Genomic DNA, 12,878 nt, shown 5'->3' on the forward strand with positions numbered 1-12,878 from the left:
ACGAGACTCGCAAAGCAAGCACTCTACTCAGAACTCCTTCACAGCAAACGAGCCAAAGGTGTGGCAGAGGAAACGTTACAAGGACATGCTCAAAGCCTCCCTGATAAAGTGCAACATCCCCAGTGACACCTGGGAGTCCCTGGCTAAAGACTGTCCAAAGTGGAGGAAGAGCATCCGGGAGGGCGCTGAGCACCTCGAGTCTCATCGCTGAGAGTATGCAGAAATCAACGGCAGGCATCAGAAAGAGCATGCGGCAAACCTGTCCCACCCACCCCTTCCCTCAACGACTATCTGTCCCACCTGTGACAGGGACTGTGGCTTCGTATTGGAATGTTCAGCCACCTAAGGACTCATTTTTAGAGTGGAAGCAAGTCTTCCTCGATCCGAGGGACTGCCTATGATGATGATGACCCAGAACTGCACACAATACTCCAGTTGAGGTCGAACCAGAGTTTTATGCAGGTTCAACATAATATCCACACTTCTGTACTCTATACCTCTATTCATGAAGCCTAGGGTCCCGTAAGTCTTTGTAACCACTTTCTCAACCTGTGCTGCTACTTTCAGTGATTGGTGCACACATACTCCTGGGTCTCTCTGTTCACGCACCCCTTTACAATTGTACCCTTTAGTTTATATTTCCTCTCCTCTTTCTTCCCACAAAAATGTATCACTTTTGAACTTTTCTACGTTAAATTTCATCTGCCACATAGACACGCTGGTGGAATGGGTGAACATGTCTTCCTGAAGTCTATCACTATCCTCCTCACTGTTCACTGTACTTCCAAGTTTTCTGTGAGCTGTAGATTTGGAAATTGTGCCCTGTACATAGGTCATTAATATAGGTCAAAAAAAGCAGTGGCCCCAATACCGACCCCTGGGGAACAGCACTTCCTCCAGTCTGAAAAACAACCGTTCACCACTACTCTGTGTGTATCACTTAGCCACTTTCATATCCATGCTCCCACTGTCCCTGTTATTCCATGGGCTTCAATTTTGCTGATATTGGTAACATGCCTGGGATCAGTAAACACAAAACCCAGTCTGTTAATCACTTTCAGCTACTGGACTTAGCATGTGTCCCACAGCATCTCTTCTCCCTTCAATATGTGAATAGGGCATCATGCCTGCAAACCTGGTTTAAGTTTATATCCACTCAGCAAATCTATTTAAGAAAACCCTGTATGCCGATGAGACACTGTTAAGGTGCCAGTGTGCTGCTGGTTTGCTTGGCATTTGGCCTGTAATAGACTCTGTATTTTGGTCTCCATATTTACATAAGGATATACTTGCATTGGAGGCTGTTCAGTGAAGGTTCACTAGGTTGATCCCGGAGAAGAGAGGATTGACTTATGAAAATAGGTCGAGTAGATTGGGCCTAAACACATTGGAGTTCAGAAGAATGAGAGGTGATTTTATCGAAACATAAGATAATGAGGGGGTTCGATAAGGTGGATGCAGAGAGGATATTTCCACTCATAGGAGAAACTAAAACTAGGGGACATAGTCTTAGAATAATGGACCACCCAATTAAAACTGAGACGAGGAATTTCTTCTCTGAGGGTTGAAAATCTGTGGAATTCTCTGCCCAAAAGAGCTGTGGAGGCTGGGTCTTTGAATATATTTAAGGCGCAAATATAGACAGATGTTTGAGTGATAAAGGGAGTAAAGGATTATGGGCAGGGAAGTGGAACTGAGTCCATGATCAGATCAGCCATGATCTTATTGAATGGCGGAGCAGGCCCAAGGGGTCAAATGGCCTACTCCAGCTCCTATTTGTTATGTTCTAACTGAACATTTCTCCCAGTCTAACCTTGTCTGTAATGAAATATTTATCATTTAATAAGCCTCATGTCCTCGCTCATGTCTGCTGCAGATTCCAGAGTTGATTCCGGAGATGAGGGGGTTGACTTATGACGATAGGTTGATTAGGTTGGGCCTATACACATTGGAGTTCAGAAGAATGAGGTGATCTCTGTGTGGCCCTGAAGGACTGTGTCCAGGCTGAAGTTCTGTTCCCCCTGTAAAATCCTCCCCACAGATTGTCCTTTCTCAGCTCTAGCCAGGTGATGCTAAACACTCAGGTGGGAAAGACAAAAATCCACAGCAATGTGTTGAAAGCAACAGTAATTTGTGTGTCTATATCCCAAATATTAAACTCCAATCCAGTTACAGGAGTTATCAGCGTTACAGGATTTATAAACCCCAACTATCAAAATGAACACGATGCAGTCTAGGATGTGATTACCAGCAGCAATAACAACAGAATCCAACCCCTGCAGTCACTTGTGAACTCGCTGGTGTCTCAGCAGGTTGCCTGACAGAGAGAATCCCTTGCCACACTCAGAGCAGCTGAACGGCCTCTCTCCAGTGTGAACTCGCTGGTGTGTTAGGAGGTTGGATGAGGTAGTGAATCTCTTTCCAGACTCAGAGCAGGTGAACGGCCTCTCTCCAGTGTGAACTCGTTGGTGTGTTAGCAGGTGGGATGACCGAATGAATCCCTTCCCACACTCAGAGCAGGTGAACGGCCTCTCCCCAGTGTGACCTCGCTGGTGTATCAGCAGGTGGGATGACCGAGTGAATCCCTTCTCACGCTCAGAACATTTAAAAGGCCTCTCCCCAGTGTGAACTCGCTGGTGTCAGCAGGCTGGATGATGTAGTGAATCCCTTCCCACAGTCGGAGCAGGTGAACGGCCTCTCCCCAGTGTGAACTCGCCGATGTATTTCCAGCTGGGACGGGTAGTTGAAACGTTTCTCACAATCCCCACATTTACACGGTTTCTCCCCAGTGTGACTGCACTTGTGTCTCTCCAGTTTGGATGATTGACTGAAGCCTTGTCCACACACAGAGCACGTGTACCGTTTCTCCCCACTGTGAACGGTGCCTTCTGCTTCCATGGTCAAAAGCTGATGATATTCCAGTCCCGATGTACCGAGTGACTGTCAGATCTTGAGGTAATGTTTGCTTTGAGCTTCCAGTCTACAAATCCTCCCCTTTTAACACCCTGTAAAGTGAATTTCAAACAGGAAAAGGGAGTGTGAGAGAGAACCCACAAAAACACAAAGGCAGGTTGTGAAATTGAGCTTAATGAATCTGGTCATTTGTGGGGCCGGCACGAGAAAAAAGTGACCATGAAAGCTGCTGGATTGTCGTTATAACACATCTGGGTCACTGCTGTCCTTCTGGGAAGGGAACCCACCTCCCTCGGCAGACCCACATGGGAAATTGTTGTTCCCACTGGGCCCAGAAGTACTGGGGGTGAAACCCAGCAACTTCTCCCCCTCTCCATCCAGCTCAAACTGATGTAACAAACAAACCCACCCAGGAGGCCAGTGATTGAATTCCACATCCAGCGCCCACCTGATACAGAGCGGCTGGAAATTGCTGGGCCTGCTGTATAAATGAAAGTTGTTGTTTTCCTGGTGTGGGGGAGGGGCTGCCCCCGGGGTTGCTGGTGCCGGGCCCGGTGGCTCTGCCTCGGGGCCCGAAAGCCGCGCTTGGCGTTGCCCGGGGACTGAGAGCCGCACACGGTGTTGCCCGGGGACTGAGAGGCACACTCGGTGTTGCCCGGGGACTGAGAGCCACACTCGGTGTTGCCCGGGGACTGAGAGCCACACTCGGTGTTACCCGGGGACTGAGAGCCGCACTCGGCGTTGCCCGGGGACTGAGAGGCACACTCGGTGTTGCCCGGGGACTGAGAGCCGCACTCGGCGTTGCCCGGGGACTGAGAGGCACACTCGGTGTTGCCCGGGGACGGAGAGCCACACTCGGTGTTGCCCGGGGACGGAGAGCCACACTCGGTGTTGCCCGGGGACTGAGAGGCACACTCGGTGTTGCCCGGGGACTGAGAGCCACACTCGGTGTTGCCCGGGGACTGAGAGCCACACTCGGTGTTATCCGGGGACTGAGAGGCACACTCGGTGTTGCCCCGGGACTGAGAGGCACACTCGGTGTTGCCCGGGGACTGAGAGCCGCACTCGGTGTTGCCCGGGGCCCGGGAGCCGCACTCGGTGTTGCCCAGGGTCTGAGAGCCGCACTCGGTGTTGCCCGGGGCCCGGGAGCCGCACTCGGTGTTGCCCAGGGTCTGAGAGCCGCACTCGGTGTTGCCCGGGGCCCGGGAGCCGCACTCGGTGTTGCCCAGGGTCTGAGAGCCACACTCGGTGTTGCCCGGGGACTGAGGGCCGCACTCGGTTAAAAAGGAGGCAGACAAAAAGCAGGAAACTATAGACCAGTTCGTCTAACATCTGTGGTTGGGAAAATGTTGAAGAGTTCATTCTTAAAGAAGCATTAGCACGCCATTTGGAAAAGCATAATTCGGTCAGGCAGAGTCAGCATGGATTTATGAAGGGGAAGTTAAGTTTGACAAATTTGCTGGAATTCTTTGAGCATGTAACGAACAGGGTGGATAAAGTGGGTGTGGTGTATTTGGACTCCCAGAAGGCATTTGACAAGGTGCCATATAAAAGATTACTGCACAAGATAAAAGTTCACGGGCTGGGGGTAATATATTAGCATGGATCGAGGTTTGGCTAACTAACAGACAACAGAGAGGTTGGGTGAATAGTTCATTCTTGGGTTGGCAATCAGTAACTAGTGGGGTGCCGCAGGGATCAGTGCTGGGACCCCAACTATTTACAATCGATATTAACGACTTGGAAGAAGGGACCAACTGTAACGTAGCCAAGTTTGCTGGCGATATAAAGATGGGAGGAAAAGCAATGTGTGAGGAGGACACAAATAATCTGCAAAAGGACACAGACAGGCTCAGTGAGTGGGCAAAAATTTGGCAGATGGAGTATAATGTTGGAAAGTGTGAGGTCATGCATTATGGCAGAAAAAAAATCAAAGAGCAAGTTATTATTTAAATGGAGAAAGATTGCAAAGTGCTGCAGTACAGCGGGACCTGGGGGTACTTGTGCATGAAACACAAAAGGTTAGTATGCAGGTACAGCAGGTGATCAGGAAGGCCAACTGAATCTTGGCCTTTATTGCAAAGGGGCTGGAGTATAAAAGCAGGGAAGTCTTGCTACAGTTATACAAGTTATTGGTGAGATCACACCTTGAATACTGCGTGCAGTTTTGGTTTCCATATTTATAAAAGGATATACTTGCTTTGGAGGAAGTTGAGAGAAGGTTCACTAGGTTGATTCCGGAGATGAGGGGGTTGACTTATGAGAAAAGATTGAGGAGGTTGGGCCTCTACTCATTGAATTCAGAAGAACGAATGAGAGGTGATTTATCAAAACGTATAAGATAATGAGGGGGCTTGAGAAGGTGGAATCAGAGAGGATGTTTTCACTGATCGGGGAGACTACAACTAGGGGGCATAATCTTAGAATAAGGGGCCCCCATTTAAAACTGAGATGAGGAGGAATTTCTTCTCTCAGAGGGTTATAAACCTGTGGAATTCGCTGCCTCAGAGACCTGTGGAAGCTGGGACATTGAATATATTTAAGACAGAGATAGACATTGTCTTAACTGATAAGGGAATAAGAGGTTATGGGGAGCGGGCAGGGAAGTGGTCCTGAGTCCATAATCGGATCAGCCATGATCGTATTAAATGGTGGAGCAGGCTCGAGGGGCCGTATGCCTACTCCTGCTCCTATTTCTTATGTTCTTATTTTCTTATATAGTGGGTGTCTGGTATGGGAGTGTGGATTTGATTCTGTATCTGTCCATCTCTGGTATGTGGATGAGGGTTTTACTCTGCATGTTAGTTTCTGATACGAGAGTGTGGGTTTTATCCAGTACCTGTCAATTTCTGGTAATTGTCTGTGGGTTTCATTCTGTAACAAAAAGGGCCACATTACAACAATAAGAGTGTTTAAAAAAAACAAGCCTGAAAGCTCTGAGTCTCAAAGCGAGAAGCATTCGTAATAAGGTGGACGAATTAACTGCACAGATAGCTGTTAACGGATATGATGTAATTGGGATTACTGAGACATGGCTCCAGGGTAACCAAGGCTGGGAACATAACATCCAGGGGTATTCAATATTCAGGAAGGATAGCCAGAAAGGAAAAGGAGGTGGGGTAGTGTTAATGGTTAAAGAGGAGGTTAATGCAATAGTAAGGTAGGACATTAGCTGGGATAATGTGCAATCTATATGGGTAGAGCTGCGAAACACCAAAGTGCAGAAAACGTTAGTTGGGGTAATGTACAGACCACTAAACAGTAGTCGGGAGATTGGGGATGGCATCAAACAGGAAATTAGGGATGCGTGCAATAAGGGTACAGCAGTTATCATGGGTAACCTTAACCTCGATATTGATTGGGCTAACCAAACTTAGCAATACTGTGGAGGAGGTTTTTCTGGAGTGCCTCAGGGATGATTTTCTAGACCAATATGTTGAGGAACCAACTGGAGAGCAGGCCATCCTAGACTGGGTTTTGTGTAACGAGAGAGGATTAATTAGCAATCTGGTGATGCGTGGCCCCTTGGGGAAGAGTGACCATAATATGGTAGAATTCTTCATTAAGATGGAGAGTGACACAGTTAAATCAGAGACTAGGGTCCTGAACTTAAAGGAAACTTCAATGGTATGAGACGTGATTTGGCTGGGATAAACTGGTGAATGATACTTAAAGGGTTGACGGTGGATAGGCAATGGCAGACATTTAAAGATCACATGGATGAATTACAACTATTGTACATCCCTGTCTGGCATAAAAATAAAACCGAAAAGGTGGCTCAACCGTGGCTAACAAGAGAAATTAGGGACAGTGTTAAATCCAAGGAAGAGGCATATAAATTGGCCAGAAAAAGCAGCAAACCTGAGGACTGGGAGAAATTTGGAATTCAGCAGAGGAGGACAAGGGTCTAATTAGGAGGGGGAAAATAGAGTATGAGAATAAGCTTGCAGGAAACATAAAAACTGACTGCAAAAGCTTCTATAGATATGTGAAGAGAAAAAGATTGATGAAGACAAACATGGTCCCTTGCAGTCAGAATCAGGTGAATTCATAATAGGTAACAAGGAAATGACAGACCAATTGAACAAATACTTTGGTTCTGTCTTCACGAAGGAAGACACGAATAACCTCCCAAAATTACTAGGGGACTGAGGGTCTAACAGGAAGGAGGAACTGAGGGAAATCCTTATTAGTCAGGAAATGGTTGTTGGGAAACTGATGGAACTGAAGGCCGATAAATCCCCAGGGCCTGATAGTCTGCATCCCAGAGTAGTTAAAGAAATGGCCCTAGAAATAGAAGATGCATTGGTGGTCATTTTCCTCAATTTCATGGACTATGGATCAGTACCTATGGATTGGAGGGTAGCTAATGTAACCCCTCTTTTTAAAAAAAGGAGGGGGAGAGAAAACAGGGAATTATAGACCGGTTTGCCTGACATCGGTGTGGGGAAAATGCTGGAATCAATTATTAAAGATGTAATAGCAGAGCATTTGGAAAGCAGTGACAGGATCGGTCCAAGTCAGCATGGATTTATGAAAGGGAATTCATGCTTGACAAATCTTCGAGAGTGTTTTGAGGATGTAACTAGTAGAGTGGATAAGGGAGAACCAGTGGATGTGGTGTATTTGGAATTTCAAAAGACTTTTGACAAGGTCCCACACAAGAGATTAGTGTGCAAAATTAAAGCACATGATATTGGGGGTAATGTATTGACGTGGATAGAGAACTAGTTGGCAGACAGGAAGCAAAGAGTAGGAATAAACGGGTCTTTTTCAGAATGGCAGGCAGTGACTAGTGGGGTGCTGCAAGGTTCAGTGCATTGATCCCAACTATTTACAATATATATTAATGATTTAGACGATGGAATTGAAGGTAATATCTCCAAGTTTGCAGATGACACTAAGCTGGGTGGCAGTGTGAGCTGTGAGTAGGATGCTAAGAGGCTGCAGAGTGACTTGGACAGGTTAGGTGAATGGGCAATTGCATGGCAGATGCAGTATAATGTGGATTATTGTGAGGTTATCCACTTTGGTGGCAAAAACAGGAAGGCAGATTATCTGAATGGTGAGAGATTAGTAAAATGGGAGGTGCAAATAGACCTGGGTGTCATGGTACATCAAGTCACTGAAGGTAGGCATGCAGGTCCAGCAGGCAGTAAAGAAAGCAACTGGCATGCTGGCCTTCATAGCGAGGGGGTTTGAGTATAGGAGCAGGGAGGTGTTACTGCAGTTGTACAGGGCCTTGGTGAGGCCACACCTTGAGTATTGTGTGCAGTCTTGGTCTATTAATCTGAGCAAGGACTTGCTTGCTATTGAGGGAGTGCAGCAAAGGTTCACCAGACTAATTCCCGGGATGGCAGGACTGACATATGAAGAAAGACTGGATCAGCTAGGCTTACACTCACTGGAATTTAGAAGAATGAGAGGGGATCTCATAGAAACATATAAAATAATGACGGGACTGGACAGGTTAGAGGCAGGAAGAATGTTCCTGATGTTGGGGAAGTCCAGAATCAGGGTCACAGTCTAAGGATAAGGGATAAGCCATATCGGACTGAAATGAGGAGAAACTTTTTCACCCAGAGAGTGGTAAACCTGTGCAATTCTCTACCACAGAAAGTTGTGGAGTCCAGTTCGTTGGATATATTCAAGAGGGAGTTAGATGTGGCCCTTACGGCTAAGGGGATCAGGGGGTATAGAGAGAACGCGGGAGTGAGGTACTGAAGTTGCATGATCAGATTGAATGGTGGTGCAGGCTCGAAGGGCCGAAGGGCCGAATGGCCTACTCCTGCACCTATTTTCGATGTTTCTTTCCATTCTTGGTGTGTGAGTGTGTTCTGCGCTGTATCTGTCCATTTCTGTTATGTGAATGTGAGCTCTACTCCATACCCGACATTCTCCAGTATGTTAGTATTGTTTTACTGTGTACCACCAATTCCTGAGAGAGTATTGGTTTTACTTTCGAACTGTCAGTTTGTGTTATGGAGGTGAGTTTTCTGCTGAATCTGTCGGTCTCTGGTAAATGAGTCTGAGTTTTACTCTGTATCTATCTGTCTCTGGTATGTGAGTGTGGGCCTTTCTCTGTATCTCTCCATTTCTGTTATGGGAGCCTGGGTTTTATTCTGTACCTGTCACGTTCTGACATGTGATTGTGGGCCTTACTCTATACCTGCCAGTTTCTGTTTAATTGTGAGTGGACTTTCCTTTGTACCTGTTAGTTTCTGGAATGAAAGAGAGATCTTTACCCTGTACCTGTCAATTACTGGTTCGTGAGTCTGGGCATGTCACTGTATGTCAATTTATGTTAAGGGAATATGGATTTTAAGATGTCAGCCTCTGATATGTGAGTATGGGTTTTATACTGTATCTCTCAGTCTCTGATATGTGAGTGTGGGTTTTATACTGTATCACTCAGTCTCTCATATGTGAGTGTGGGTTTTATACTGTATCACTCAGTCTCTGATATGTGAGTGTGGGTTTTATACTGTATCACTCAGTCTCTGATATGTGAATGTGGGTTTTATACTGTATCACTCAGTCTCTGATATGTGAGTATGGGTTTTATACTGTATCTCTCAGTCTCTGATATGTGAGTGTGGGTTTTATACTGTATCTCTCAGTCTCTCATATGTGATTGTGGGTTTTATACTGTATCTCTCAGTCTCTGATATGTGAGTATGGGTTTTATACTGTATCTCTCAGTCTCTGAGATGTGAGTATGGGTTTTATACTATATCACTCAGTCTCTGATATGTGAGTATGGGTTTTATACTGTATCTCTCAGTCTCTGAGATGTGAGTATGGGTTTTATACTGTATCTCAGTCTCTGATATATGAGTATGGGTTTTATACTGTATCACTCAGTCTCTGATATGTGAGTATGGGTTTTATACTGTATCACTCAGTCTCTGATATGTGAGTATGGGTTTTATACTATATCTCTCAGTCTCTGATATGTGAGTATGGGTTTTATACTGTATCTCTCAGTCTCTGAGATGTGAGTATGGGTTTTATACTATATCTCTCAGTCTCTGATATGTGAGTATGGGTTTTATACTGTATCTCAGTCTCTGATATATGAGTATGGGTTTTATACTGTATCACTCAGTCTCTGATATGTGAGTATGGGTTTTATACTGTATCACTCAGTCTCTGATATGTGAGTATGGGTTTTATACTGTATCTCTCAGTCTCTCATATATGAGTGTGGGTTTTATACTGTATCACTCAGTCTCTGATATGCAAGTGTGTGTATTTTTCTGTAATTGTCAGGTTTTGGTGTGTGTTGAGGTTTAATCTGTGCCTCTCAGTTTCTGCTGCGGTAGTCTGAGTTTAATCTGTATTTTCCAGTCTCTGGTATGTGAATGTGAGAATCAATTTTAATTTTTACCTGTATTTCTCTGATATGTGAGTGAAGAGTTTGCGTTCTCCATGTCATTGTTCAGATGTGTGTGTGGGTTTTACTCTGCCCCGATCAGTTTCTGCGATGCAAGTAACAATTTTACTTACTGCCTTTCAGTTTTCCGATATGTGCACATGGGATTTACACTTTACCTGTCACTCTCTGGTATGTAAGTGGGGATTTTATTCTGTTACTGTCACTTTCATATATGTGGGTGTGTGTTGTATACTGTATCTGTCAGTCTGTGGTACGGTAATGTGGGTTTTATTCTGCACCTGTCATCTTCTGGTGTGTTCGGGGGTTTAAATACTGAATCCGTCAGATTCTGAAACATGAATATGGCTTTTGCTCTGTACCCATCAGCTTCTGATATGTGAGTGTGGTTTATACTTTCTGTTTGACATTTTTTCTGATAGATGATTGTGTTTTATTCTCTACCTGCCAGTTTCTGGCAAGTGAGTGTGGGTGTTTAATGTACCTGTCAGTGTGATCTGTTTCAATGGTGAAACAGCATGTGATTCTACTGCTCCATGTGGCTGTAAGATGCACAATGTAACTCTGCCACTTCGGATCACTGTGGGACTGACAGCTTCTGCTGCCTGTGACAATAGGATTGAGGCCAGTTCTGTGTCTCTGCGCTCTGTGAGTGATAATCTACTTACTGTGTGTGAGAAGGAGCTGCCTGCACTGTTCCTTGTATTCTGGGTGGAGGAATGATCACATTTGTTCTGGCTGGTTGAAGAATTTTGCTGTGAGAATAATAATACGAGAACATTATTAGTTCTAAGATATGGATTCGGGGGACAATACGATGTATCTGAGGGAGTGACAATGTAGCTCTCGATCATCAGCAACACGGTTCTGGGGAACTCAGTTCACCGAAATATAACGCGTCTTTAAAATATCTTCTCCCACTCTCCTCTCCTGGTACCTGCAATAGATGCACTTTGTGAAATTCCCCATATCCTCACTGTCAGACTCTATTTCCACTGCTCACTGCCCAAGAACAACAGACACGGTGAGATTGGAACTGAATCAGGAACATTCACTACTGATTTGGGGAAAGAAAGCAGCAATGATTTGAAAGAGCGACTGGTTTACTTTCTCTGTTACCTTACACTGTCCACACACAGCCAGAGAATGGCCTCCCCCTTCCCCCACTCACACCATGTCCCGGAACTAGTTCCTGCTCCACTCTGCCTCTTACACACAGCCCCCGAGGGAACTAAACCAGGAATATTCACTCCTGGTTTGGAGAGAGAAAGCAGCAGATTGTAAATAGCGGATTCTGACCATTCTCTCTCCCTTACCCTGGACACACGCTGTCCACACACAGCCTGAGAATGGCCTCCCCCTTCCCCCACTCACACCACACACTGACACTGGTTCTTGGTCCACTCTGCCCCTTACACACAGCCCCCGACTCCCCCTGAACTCCCCCCGGACTCAATGCTGATCTCTGAGCCTTACCCCGGGGTCGTGGTGTCTCCAATCCCGGCTGTTTTAAACCATCTTGTTCCACTCACTGAGTGAATGGTGATCCCAGGCAGGGCTGGGGCAGGGGAGGGTGCATGTGCTATTCTGCTCACTGGGAATGACACAGGGGGTGGGGGTGAACCGCGCATGCGCAGCTCTCTGTATTAATTCAATCTGTAAAATCCAATTTACTTTTATCAGAATCTGAGCAAAATAACTCAGCTCTTACTTTACCAAGATGGCCGCGCATGCGCTTTGCTGCTCACTGAACCAAGATGGCGGAGGACTGACCCTGCCTTCCTGTACAAAGAAGGCCGCCGTTACCCGGGGCCTGTGACCGGGAGAAAGCCTCGAGGCTGCAGCCGCCGATATTCCGGTTGTTATTCCGGGCTTCCGGCGGGCACCGGTTGTTTATGAAGCCTCCCCGGCTCCCCGCTGGTCCTTTACTCACCTCCGCCCCGCGGAGAATGGACTGTTTTGCGGAACAGATGTTCACCATGTCCTTTCCGCCATTACACGCACCGCGCATGCTCCAAACACAGCTCGGTCTCGCACCTGCGCACTGGGCCCCTGTAGTCTGGGCTCGGCACGTCCTCGGTCGCGGGGAATGCTGGGTAAATAGGAATGGAACGTCATGACTGGGACAGGATTTACTGGGCCCCCATTGGGCACTGAACATGTTCATTCTGGCACTCAGTCATTGTTCCTGCTGCTCTGTATAACCCTGTCCCTGAGCTGGACAGTAATGTTCTGTCTCAGTATTGTTTCAAACACCCTGTGTCCAATATTTCATTTCTCCATAAAAATAGACTCATTAATGTTCCCGTCCCTTCCATTTTGGTCCTTTTCTTACTCTGGATTATTTCACTTCTCACGTAATTCATCTTTTCCCACATCAAATCCCAAACTTGTTTCATTTGAGTATCCGGCTTGTGGATGTCTCAGACTGAACCGGCGTGTCTCACTTTACACTCATTTAACATTCCTTTCAACCAACCCTTGAAAGAACTATCTTTCGTAAGACTGTAAATCTGTTATTTCCTGTATTTAACGATTGTTGAATGCGGTTAATAGATCTTCACACATA

The 12,878-nt window shown here is 46.1% G+C and overlaps 1 long non-coding RNA gene across 1 annotated transcript; it reads right to left on the minus strand.

Annotated features, from left to right (window-relative positions):
• Positions 1 to 274: 274 nt before the first annotated feature.
• Positions 275 to 12,326, minus strand: LOC139238074 (uncharacterized). The gene is made up of 3 exons (XR_011588564.1): positions 12,243 to 12,326; positions 10,978 to 11,064; positions 275 to 3,005 (listed from the first exon to the last, which is right to left on the minus strand). It is a non-coding gene; the product is annotated as an uncharacterized lncRNA (long non-coding RNA).
• Between the last annotated feature and the right edge of the window lie 552 nt (positions 12,327 to 12,878).

Source organism: Pristiophorus japonicus, chromosome 25 (genome assembly GCF_044704955.1).
Source record: "Pristiophorus japonicus isolate sPriJap1 chromosome 25, sPriJap1.hap1, whole genome shotgun sequence".
Lineage (NCBI taxonomy): Eukaryota > Metazoa > Chordata > Chondrichthyes > Pristiophoridae > Pristiophorus > Pristiophorus japonicus.